Genomic DNA, 12,884 nt, shown 5'->3' with positions numbered 1-12,884 from the left:
GCCACGTTACTTTCGGCAGTAACACGGCCAATTGAATTCCCCCCTTAGTAACTGAGTGTATATGTTGTGATGTTTACGTCCGACACCCGCTGCAGCCCTGTCATAGAGCTTTAATGCACCCCCAAAGTATAATACCAGTTTATTTGTGTGCTGAGAGATCTGACAACCTTCAAAAAATATATATATATATATATATATATATATGTGTCAGAGGTTCAGAAACTTGTGAGAGCTGAAGGAATTGGGGAAGAGGCTGGAGCCGTGGGGAGGCATTTAGTTCTATACACACTCAACTTCCTGTGTACAGCACTACAGGAGATGTTGGCGCTATAGATCTGTAATAATGTGAATGACAATATAAGATCATATTACATCAACTTGTATTTGAGGTTTACTCGCCCTTATGATTTGTGCATGGGATGGGGTACATACATCCAACTGTACCAATTTCAGCAGGACAATCCTAATTTTAAGGCTCTGTCCAGGGACATGTTTAGGGGGGAAGGGAGATATCTAGTGGGCTAGTTAGTGTTGTCTGTGGGGGCGGTGGAGCCTGAGGATGGTGGAGGATATGTCAGTCTGTAGTCAGACACTATGTTATGTCTCAGTTTACTGATGAATCTGTCTCCACACTAGTAGACTCTGACATAATTCTGCTAAATCCCAGTTCCCCCAAACGTGTGAAACCCAATGTGTATCACTTATATATCACATTTCATTACACTAATTTCCTAATGCATCGGTGCCAGATGTGTATGAAGCATGTGAGGTCTGATGTAAATGTAGAAGTATCTGGAATACGCAAGTTAGAATAATCAAACAGCCCAACCCAGAGAGCTAACAATCTAATACTCTCTGTTATTACATGCTGCATTATATCACCCTGTGTCTTTCAAATGGGGATTAATGATCCCTTTCTCCCAATATCACATGTCCTATGTACTGAGGATACCAGAACTTGTTTTGTATAAGGAAGTATGAACGCTGATCGTATTAGGAGGAGGTAGGAGGTCTGTGTATTAGGAGGAGGTTAGAGGTCTGTGTATTAGGAGGAGGAGGTGAGAGGACTGTGTATTAGGAGGAGGAGGTGAGAGGACTGTGTATTAGGAGAAGGTGAGAGGACTGTGTATTAGGAGGAGGAGGTGAGAGGACTGTGTATTAGGAGGAGGTGAGAGGACTGTGTATTAGGAGGAGGTGAGAGGACTGTGTATTAGGAGAAGGTGAGAGGACTGTGTATTAGGAGGAGGTTAGAGGTCTGTGTATTAGGAGGAAGTGAGAGGTCTACGTATTAGGAGAAGACAAGGGGACAGTGTACTAGGAGGAGGAGAGGTGTCCTGTTGTCTTTATATTAGGATAGTGTGTATATACAGTATGTGAGTCCCTGGTACAATAAGTCAGGCTAGGCGTGGTCACATAATATCTGTGCTCAGCGGTCTGTATACCAGAGACTTCTCCTCTCTGTGCAGATTTGTAAATCTCTATCCGTGCAGAATGAGCCCATCCCCCTCCTTTTCATCCCTTGTGAATTGCACAGTGTGTCCACAGCCCCATGTTTCCCAGCTCATTGTCACCTCTGTCAAGTGTTTATCCTTCCTCACCATGCAGGGAACAGACCACACAGCGGCAGGTAGGTTGCCCTGTGCCCCCCACAGGTAGGTTACTCTGTGTCTTCCCTGCAGGTAGGTTACCCTGTGTCTCCCCCGCAGGTAGGTTACCTTGTGTCGCCCCCCCATCAGGTAGGTTACCTTGTGTCGCCTCCCATCAGGTAGGTTACCCAGTGTGTTCCCCGAAGGTAGGTTGCCCTGTGCCCCCCAACAGGTAGGTTACTCTGTGTCTTCCCTGCAGGTAGGTTACCCTGTGTCTCCCCCGCAGGTAGGTTACCTTGTGTCGCCCCCCCATCAGGTAGGTTACCTTGTGTCGCCTCCCATCAGGTAGGTTACCCAGTGTGTTCCCCGAAGGTAGGTTACCCTGTGTCTCCCTCCACAGGTAGGTTACCCTGTGTCTTCCCCGCAGGTATGTTACCCTGTGTCTCCCCCGTAGGTAGGTCACCTTGTGTCGCCCCCCCCCCCCCATCAGGTAGGTTACCTTGTGTCGCCTCCCATCGGGTAGGTTACCCAGTGTGTTCCCCGAAGGTAGGTTACCCAGTGTGTTCCCCACAGGTAGGTTACCCTGTGTCTCCCTCCACAGGTAGGTTACCCTGTGTCTCCCCCGCAGGTAGGTTACCTTGTGTCGCCTCCCATCGGGTAGGTTACCCAGTGTGTTCCCCACAGGTAGGTTACCTTGTGTCGCCTCCCATCAGGTAGGTTACCAAGTGTGTTCCCCGCAGGTAGGTTACCTTGTGTCGCCTCCCATCGGGTAGGTTACCCAGTGTGTTCCCCGCAGGTAGGTTACCCTGTGCCTCACCCTCCAGAGTCAGCAGGATTCACTATGTGAGAATATTATTAAACGTTATTATTGAGGAGTGAGGAGAATCACATGTGGATATAGCGGAATGAGATGAGCTGTATGTGACAGTATCAGTCGCTGACTAATGTCTATACCCAAGAATAACGGCCCCTTTATTCCTCTAGAAATGTGCAGTAGAACACGCAGACGTCAGTTACTCTGCGCTGAGAATATTTATTTTCTGTATATTTCATGTATTAATACGGGGGGCTGCTGACATATTGTGTGATTGGCTGATTGCCCACCAACCCCCCCCAATAAGGGACCGTCAGCACCTCCAGTTCCTATCGCTAGTATGTGGACAAAGTGTGGCCTCAGAAACCATTTTCTTTACCCCCTTATACCGATTATAAATAATTAAAACTACCTTGTATGACACCCAAATAAAGTACATTTACAGTAATGCCGAACATGTTCCGTTCCCAGAACAGCGCCATCCAGTGGTCACACCATGAACTCCCAGAGCTGGGAGTAGCACAATGTTAATAGTAGAAAACAAAGAGCGTGTTCACACTGAAATACGCTTTCTGTTTTTTACTATTAACAAAAAAGTAAAAAAAAATAATATTTTTTTAACAATTTTGTCATTAATATATATATTATTAACAGGTGACATTAATTGATCTTTTTTCTTTCTGTGCGTTCTGCTGAACCTTTATATTCCACATATGTATTGTACGTTTCCTGCAGTGTGTTGTGTCTGTGAGAGCAGAGAGGACATAGACCTGTATTCAGCAAGAGACAATTCTCCAGATCCGCTCCTTGTTGAATATGGACATGCGTTTTAAAAAAAAAAATGCAATTTACATTCATTTGCATGCCTTAATGAATCAGTCCCATATTGTGTAATTGGAGCACGGAGTTTACCCTTGGAGATAATTCAGCATTATTTAGCAGACTGGATTTCCCCTTTAAAGACAACAACCTTACAAATAAAAGTATCACAAGAAATTTTAGTAATAAGTGTTGTGTTGTGTCTCTAAGAATGATAAAGGTTCTCATACATGTACATACACAATGACCAGCCAAACACATGTATGAATAGACCCGCTAATAGATAGATCACATGTATCTCTAGACCCGCTAATAGATAGATCACATGTCTGAATAGACCCGCTAATAGATAGATCACATGTATCCATAGGTCCGCTAATAGATAGATCACATGTATCCATAGACCCACTAATAGATAGATCACATGTATCCATAGGTCCGCTAATAGATAGATCACATGTATCCCTAGACCCGCTAATAGATAGATCACATGTATCCCTAGACCTGCTAATAGATAGATCACATGTATCCATAGACCCACTAATAGATATATCACATGTATCCATAGACCCACTAATAGATATATCACATGTATCCATAGATCTACTAATAAATAGATCACATGTATCCCTAGACCCGCTAATAGATAGATCACATGTATCCATAGACCCACTAATAGATCACATGTATCCATAGACCCACTAATAGATCACATGTATCCATAGACCCACTAATAGATCACATGTATCCATAGACCCACTAATAGATCACATGTATCCATAGACCCACTAATAGATCACATGTATCCATAGACCCACTAATAGATCACATGTATCCATAGACCCACTAATAGTGTTAGGAACCCCAACAGCCAGCACCACAAAACCCGGAGTCTGCTCTGACGTCTGGTGTTCGCTGGAGCCCCTAGTGGTGGGGACAGACTTGGCCGCAGACAACAGAGGGTCGTGAGTTGTGTACTGACTGGGGAGAACCCAGGAAAGCGAAGTGAGGTCCAGGCAAGGGTCGAGCAGGTCACAGGCAAGACGGCAGCGTCAAAATCCAGGCAAAAAGATCGAGGGTCACTAGCAAACAATCGTGGTCAATATCCAGGCAAGGGGTCAAAGGTCACAGGCAATAAATCGTAGTCAAAATTCAGGCAATAAGTCGGCAACAGTAATCAGGATCCAGAAGGTATACAGAGGACAGGACAAGCAGGGTAGTGTGCTAGGAAGCAGGGACTATAACCGGCAGGGAGGGCTTGCACCTTCCTGCCTTAAATACTCATGTGGCCCAATAGAAATTGCCCTGGAAGCAGGGGGCAGAGAAACAACCAGCTGGCAATAATAATTACTTTGCGCACGCGCCAGGCTGCCCTAGATGCCGGGACGCGGCGCTAGTAACCTGAGAGCGTCCCGACCGTTGCCTTGGCAGCGGCCGGGACAAAGCGGAAGTGATGTACCGGTCGTCATGACGACGGCCGGGACATGAAAGTATCTGAAGGAGCGAGATCTATATATTAGCGGGTCTATGGATACATGTGATCTACTTGTAACGGCTTCATCACATGTGTCCATAGACCCGCTAATATATAGATCACATGTATCCATAGACCCGCTAATAGATCACATGTAACCATAGACCCGCTAATAGATCACATGTATCCACAGACCCGCTAATAGATCACATGTAACCATAGACCCACTAATAGATCACATGTATCCACAGACCCGCTAATAGATTACATGTATCTATAGACCCGCTAATAGATCACATGTAACCATAGACCCGCTAATAGATCACATGTATCCACAGACCCGCTAATAGATTACATGTATCTATAGACCCGCTAATAGATCACATGTAACCATAGACCCACTAATAGATCACATGTATCCACAGACCCGCTAATATATAGATCACATGTATCCATAGACCCACTAATAGACCACAGGATGTATGCGGCACCATGGTCTGCTGATTCCACACAATGGTCATTTCAGTTTGAGCCAACCTTCTGCAGTGCCAGGCCGCCTTATGCTACACCCTTCCCTCTATGCACCCCTGCTGTGAGGGCAACATTGTGCCAGACACCCCCTACAGTCATGGCAGCCAGGACAAAGGACACCCCCCTAATATCAGGGCAGTTGGGGGTCTGATATCAATGTCAGTCCAGAGAATAGAACCTGTACTGCACTCAACTAGTTATAAGAGTCCAGAGGATTTCACACAGGTCTGCCACAGGAGTTTCATAGGAGACCCCCATGAAATGTTCATTCTGTCTGAGAGTAAGCAGGGGGTGATGAATAACAGACGGCAGCAGTGTAAGGGGGAGGAAATGTCAAACAGACAACACTCTGCAAAACAAGCTCATTTCACAGACTATAATCCAGCTCCACATTCCTCACATAACCTCCAGCAAACCCGGAATGTGATAACATGACCCTGCGCAGGTCAAATTTGTGTTCCAGACATTTATTTACATATCTTTTTATTCTTTCACTGAAAATGGAGCAACTTCCTCAGAACATATTATGATCTAACTCCTGTTGTTATGGGTGTATTGTGTGTTCTGTGCAACACCTACCTGGGCTCACCTGCAGGTCAGTCACCTCTGGAACTCTCCCACCTTAGGGTTAATGGAAAACAGAAGTCCCTGCACAGGTTATCTCATATATATATATATATATATATATATATATATATATATATTTATATATGGTGAATAAAAGCAAGCACCTAGCCATGCAGTCTCCACTTACAAACATTTGTATTACAAAATGGGTCGTTCTGAAGAGCTCAGTGACTACAAGCGTGGTACTGTGATAGGATGTGTGGTACTATGATAGGATGCCACCTTTACAATAAGACAGTTTGTGTAAATTTCATCCCTGCTGGACATGGTCAACTGTAAGTGATATTATTAGAGAGTGGAAGCGTTTAGGAACGACAGCAACTCAGCCCAGAAGCAGAAGACCACGTAACATCACTGAATGGGGTCAACGACTGCTAAGGCGCATAGTGTGTAAAACGATCTGCTGATTAATGGATGGGTTTCTATGGCCGAGCTGCTGCATGCAGCCTCCCATCACCAAGACCAATGCCAATCGTCGGATGGAGTGGTGTAAAGCACACCGACACTGGACTGTGGAGCAGTGGAAACGTGTTCTGTGGAGTGACGAATTACACTTCTCTGTTTGGCAGTCAGATGGGAGAGTCTGGGTTTGGCTGATGCCGGGAGAGCGTTACCTGCCTGACTGCATTATGCCAACTGTGAAGTTTCGTGGAGGAGGATAATGGTATGGGGCTGTTTTTCAGGGTTTGGGCTAGACCCCTTATCTCCAGTGAAGGGCAATCTTAATGCTTCAGCACACCAAGTCATTTTGGACAATGCTATGCTTCCAACTTTGTGGCAACAGTTTGGTGAAGGCCTTTTTCTTTTCCATCATGACTGTGCCCCAGTGCACAAAGCAAGGACTACAAAGACATGGTTTGATGAGTTTGGTGTGGAAGAACTTGACTGGCCTGCACAGAACCCTGACCTCAACCCCATCTAACACCTTTGGTATGAACTGGAACAGAGATTGTGAGCCAGGCCTTCTCGTCCAACATCAGTGTCTGACCTCATAAATGCTCTACAGAATGAATGGGCACAAATTCCCACAGAAACACTCTAACATCTTGTGGAAAGCCTTCCAAGAAGTGGAAGCTGTTATTACTGCAAAAGTGGGACCAACTCCACATTAAAATATATGTAGGGTCCCAGTAGGTATAAGGGTCAGACGTCCGAATACTCTTGTCCATATAGTGTATTTATATATATATAGTTTGTATCTCCAGGTCCAGGTGACAGGACTTGGGGATATGAATCTGTGAATTACATCATCACACTCCCCACTGTGCAATGATACCATTCGCTATTCACGTACCTCCAAGAGGTTTCCCTGCACTTCCGGGAGACCTCACCGAAATTTGGAGAGTAGGCAACTATGATAAACATGCTTGGGATAGACATAAGGATATCCTTACAACACGTACAAAGAATAAAGGATGAAATGAGGTTTGAGGTTACCAGAGGTTAATAAATGGGCAGACTAGATTGGCCAAGCGGTTCTGTCAAATTCTTTGTTTCTACAGTCTTTTCATTTTATATCACATCAAGGCACAAATCACTTTGTTCCTCTCTGGATGTCACAGTATAGACCTAACTCGTCCCATCCTGGCCTCTAGGGTGAGAACACTTTCAGTGGACCCAAGAGCTACCACTCATTTGTTGTAGTACGATCACCCGGTACGTAATTTCTCTCCTCCTGCACAGCATCTTCAGATAGCCAGACGCCCCTAACTCCCATAACCTTAACATTAGCGCACTCCAAAGCTCTCACATTCCGAGTTTGTAACTCAATCTGGGAGTTCTCCCACAATTCGGAAGTCTCCCGGACATCTGGGAGAGTAGACAACTGTACCGCCATGGCCAAAAGTTTTGAGAATGACAAAAATTATTTTTCACAAAGTCTGCTGCCCCTTTATGATGGCAATTTGCATATACTCCAGAATGTCATGAAGAGTGATCAGATGAATTGCAATCAATTTCAAAGTCCCTCTTTGACATGGCAATAAACTTTATCCCAAAACCAACATTTCCACTGCATTTCAGCCCTGTCACAAAAGGACCAGCTGACATCAGGTCAGTGATTCTCTCATTAACACTAGTGAGAGTGTTAAGGCGAGGGCAGGGCTGGAGATCACTCTAGATAGATAGATAGATAGATAGATAGATAGATAGATAGATAGATAGATATGAGCTAGATAGATAGATAGATAGATAGATATGAGATAGATAGATATGAGATAGATAGGTAGATAGATAGTGTCAAAGTCAGCAAATTGGATAAAGTCATTTCAATTAAAGTCGAGCAAACTTGGTTGTCTTTGTCTGAAAAAATGCGTTTGGTACGCTACGGCGTACAAGGGCACGCTACGGCGTGGAAGGGCGTACGCAGCTACTACATGTGGCAGCAACAGTATTTGGTCTTTTACCATACATTCGCACAAACACGCATACTTGTAAAATAGTACACATTAATGGTAATTGCAACACATAGTCATTTATGTCGAAATATAGTAGTATTTATGTTATATATTATAAGTTATATGCACATTAGTGAAATATATGGAACAGGTTAAAGGAATCATATCATATGTGGTATCATAATAAACCTCTTAACATTTGCTACTGTTTGGTTCACTCTGTGAAGGAATCGCAGAGTGCATACACAAGTTATGAATGATAGGGAATTATGAACTACTTAAGACTTAGGAATCTTGGCGGGAAGAGCAGAGCATACCCCCTGGAGAGATGACCCCTTCCTTTGGATTCTTTAGTATGAACTAGCCAATGATGACAACTCCTTGGACCTTCCTGAAACCTGGACCAATAGAAGCAAGCTATACCATCTCCATTGTATTACTGTAATTCTGTGTGTATATAAGCAGCAGCTTCTCATCTAGTGTTCAGACATCTTGTCCCCAGACTTCAGGATTTAATGACTGCACACTGGATCCAGAGCGCCTGCGATAAGCACGGCTGTATTTATTATCACTTCGCTTGAACATATTATACTACTATTTGCGAATAAATCTTTGTGCGTTGGAAACACAAATCGAGGTTCGACAATCGTTATTGGTTAGCGACAATACGCACATAACAATTGATAGATAGATTTGAGATTGATAGATAGATAGGTAGATAGATAGATAGATTTGAGATAGATAGATAGATAGATAGATAGATAGATAGATAGATAGATAGATAGATAGATAGATAGATATGAGCTAGATAGATAGATAGATAGATTTGAGATAGATAGATAGATAGATAGATATGAGATAGATAGATAGATAGATAGATAGATATGAGATAGATATGAGATAGATAGATAGATAGATATGAGATAGATAGATATGAGCTAGACAGATAGATAGATATGAGATAGATAGATAGATAGATAGATAGATAGATAGATATGAGATAGATAGATAGATAGATAGATAGATAGATAGATAGATAGATAGATATGAGATAGATAGATAGATAGATATGAGATAGATAGATAGATATGAGATAGATAGATAGATATGAGCTAGATAGATAGATAGATAGATATGAGATAGATAGATAGATAGATAGATAGATAGATAGATAGATAGATAGATATGAGATAGATAGATAGATAGATAGATATGAGCTAGATAGATAGATAGATAGATTTGAGATAGATATGAGAGAGATAGATAGATAGATAGATAGATAGATAGATAGATAGATAGATAGAAATGAGATAGATAGATATAAGCTAGATAGATAGATAGATAGATAGATTTGAGATAGATAGATATGAGATAGATAGATAGATAGATATGAGATAGATAGATAGATAGATAGATAGATATGAGATAGATAGATAGATATGAGATAGATAGATATGAGCTAGATAGATAGAGAGATTTGAGATAGATAGATAGATAGATAGATAGAAATTTGATGATCCAGGAGCAGTTTCTCACTTTGTGCCCAGCTGATGTGAAGGAATGGGTAATGGATCGGGACCCTGAATGGCTGACATGTACACTGTCACCCGGGCACCTGCAGCTAAGAGGGAATTTTGTGCCAGGGCAGTCATCCTGGAAAGGGGTCAGCCAGAAGTATCAACATCACCCCCCTTAACACCATCAGCCCCTATTCCTTCATCTTTTGGGAGGGTGGGGACAAAGCCTTTTTTGGTTTTGGTTGCACACAAAACACCCGCCGATGTCTTGTGTGCAACCAGGTGTGGCACATCAGTACCGCCTGTCCAGAAAAGAAGAACACTTCACCCTCCTCTGGGAGGTGACAAGGAAAAGGTCTGTTCAGTTGCACCTGAAGGGTGTAAGCCAGGATGTGACAGGCAAAGGGTATATCCTGTTGTACTTGAAGTATGTAATGATTTTAATGCCACCCATGTTACAGTGTTAGAATCTACTGAGAGTACCCATGGTTATTCCCAGGTGCCAGGGAAAGAGAATGTCGTATTGTACCTGATCATCATCATCATCATCATCATTTATTTATATAGTGCCACTAATTCCGCAGCGCTGTACAAAGAACTCATTCACATCAGTCCCTGCCCCATTGGAGCTTAGTCTAAATTCCCTAATATAGACACACACTCACAGACAGACAGGGAGACAGACAGAGAGGGACAGACTAGGGTCAATTTTGATAGCAGCCAATTAACCTACCAGTATGTTTTTGGAGTGTGGGAGGAAACCGGAGCACCCGGAGGAAACCCACGCAAACACAGGGAGAACATACAAACTCCACACAGATAAGGCCATGGTCGGGAATCGAACTTATGACCCCAGTGCTGTGAGGCAGAAGTGCTAACCACTAGGCCACTGTGCTGCCGCGCATAATTATGATAATGCCAAAAATAGTATTGCATTAGAATCTAAACCTGTTTTTACACTGACATCTTGTCATGAGGTAGGGACAGATGACACTGTTACTGCAAATATTGGCCTTTATACTGGTGTGGATAAGATGCTTTCTAGAAATGGAACTATGTGATACAGTGTGGGCCTACCAACCATCCACTTAACCTCTCACCTCTTCTGGTTCTCCCCTGCCCCCTTTCTCTCTCCCCGTTGCTTCACTGGCTCCCTTATGTACCTGATTCTGTTTACCCTCCCTTAGGATGTAAGCTCGTATGAGCAGGGCCCATCTTCCCTCCTGTCTCCATACCTGTTCTTCCACTCCGTCTCTACTGTATCTGCCTGCCTGGAGTTTCTTTCTGAAGTACTGGTACTTTTTGTTTATTGTTCTGTACTGTCTTACCCTGTATAGTCTACTGTTTGTACCATGTACGGCGCTGCGGAAACCTTGTGGCGCCCAACAAATAAACGATAATAATAATAATAATATTTCTGTTGGGTTAGATAACAGCAACGTTCTTACCCAGGTAATGTGTTCAGAAGTGAGGATACAGTGTAAATGTGAGGGAGGGCAGAGTGAAACGGTCTGTTCTGTGCCTGAACCAGCTGTACTCAGGGGTGTTAAACATGAGTGGGAGACACATAAAAATGACCAACGGGAAATAGCGAGTGACCACAATCCTTACATCGCTGCTGTGACCTGTAGTTCGGTTGTTCACCACTCAGATCTCCATCTGAGTTCTGAACATTCACCTGAACTCTCTCCTAGTCAGCCGGCTAGAGGAGGTAGATGAGGGGCCCAAACCCCTTGTTAATCTACACTCCCATATAGACCTGTTCAAGGGGAGGATTCGTCCATATGGGTTGTCTATCCGGAAGACTAGTAGCCCCCCGAATAAGAATTACATAGTGTGTCCCACTGACAGGGAATTTCGTAACTGGGAAGCGCGGCAGAGTGGAAGTAGGTATTCTGCTGTGCCAGGATTAAGGGGTTCCCACTTACAGGAGTTTCTGTGGGAGGGAGGCGTTCTCTCAGGCAGCACCCACAAAGAGATGCAGTCAGTCAGAGTCACAGAGAGTGTAGCTAAGAATACAGAGGTTAGCCCACAGCTATTGAAGGACCAGAAGTCCCAGTCAAATTAGGTATTTAACCCCCTCTTAACTCTTCTCACCAGAGACCTGAGTGAGACCGAGCTAACAGCTATCTTAGTGGAACCAGGGGGAATCTATGGGAGTTGGCCTGGGCAATGACCTGTCAGTCAATCCCCATGCCATCTCTTAAAAAGGGGAGGTGTCGTGAACATAAAGAACTTACAGTTATTTATAAGGGTTAACCCATCACATAATTGTGGGGAATAAACCCTAAATCATAACTGCAGTGTAAAAATGTTATATCAAAAAAATCCATTGATAAGTTGAGCTACGTAAAATGTGAAGTCAGAAAGCCTGTGTGTGTGTATTTAGTGACTCTGCACATCCCAGTGTTTGAAGCTGACACAGGTGACACTGCTATCTTCTAAGGTCCCTGCGGTGAGATATATCCTGGCCTGGGATGGAGTTTTGACACCTGAATACACTTTTAGGAACCGCTCAGCAAGGCTCAAGGAGACCATGTGCTGACTTATAGTATATAGACAAGAATAATTCAGTTTTAAAATATGCCACTTAAAATCAATAAAAGTAGTGATCAACCACAAATTCCTCAATAGCATGATGAAGGGCAGCTCATATGTCAAATTAAGAATTCTGCCACACAGAGAAGTTGAGGAAATACATGTTTGGTATCAAAAGATGGACAAATCTATAGGGGATTTATTAATAATAAAATTGGGTCTGTGTGACGCTCCACAGAAAAGTTAGGTCACACAGTAGAATTGGGTAGTAAATCAGACAACATGCAAATGGTGATTGAAAAAAGTGTCACTAACCACATCCACTGGGGGTGGGGACAGGTGTGGAAGTGTCTGTAAAAAGCTGAGACCAGTTACAACAAATTGTCAGGCAGAAACGATGGACAGTCCTTCAATTTAATTGATTTTATTGCTTAAAAAACCTGTGTTGAGAAGGGGCAAATTATCAGTTTCTTGGAGATCAATCTAATTGAAGAACTGTCCATCTTTGTGCCTACCCCCAGGCATACAGATTATTATACGTAAGTGATGCTCTGTACTTTCATCCCATTTGTTTTTAGAACA

General features: G+C 43.3%; 1 protein-coding gene across 5 annotated transcripts in view; it reads right to left on the bottom strand.

Annotated features, from left to right (window-relative positions):
- The window catches only part of PLEC (plectin), a 239,186-nt gene that overhangs the window by 158,644 nt on the left and 67,658 nt on the right, over positions 1 to 12,884 (bottom strand). The window lies entirely within an intron of this gene.

The sequence above is a fragment of the Mixophyes fleayi genome, chromosome 5 (assembly GCF_038048845.1).
Source record: "Mixophyes fleayi isolate aMixFle1 chromosome 5, aMixFle1.hap1, whole genome shotgun sequence".
In the NCBI taxonomy this organism is placed as follows: domain Eukaryota; kingdom Metazoa; phylum Chordata; class Amphibia; order Anura; family Limnodynastidae; genus Mixophyes; species Mixophyes fleayi.
The sequence above is the reverse complement of the archived record's forward strand: the minus strand, read 5'-3'. Positions and strand labels throughout refer to the sequence as shown.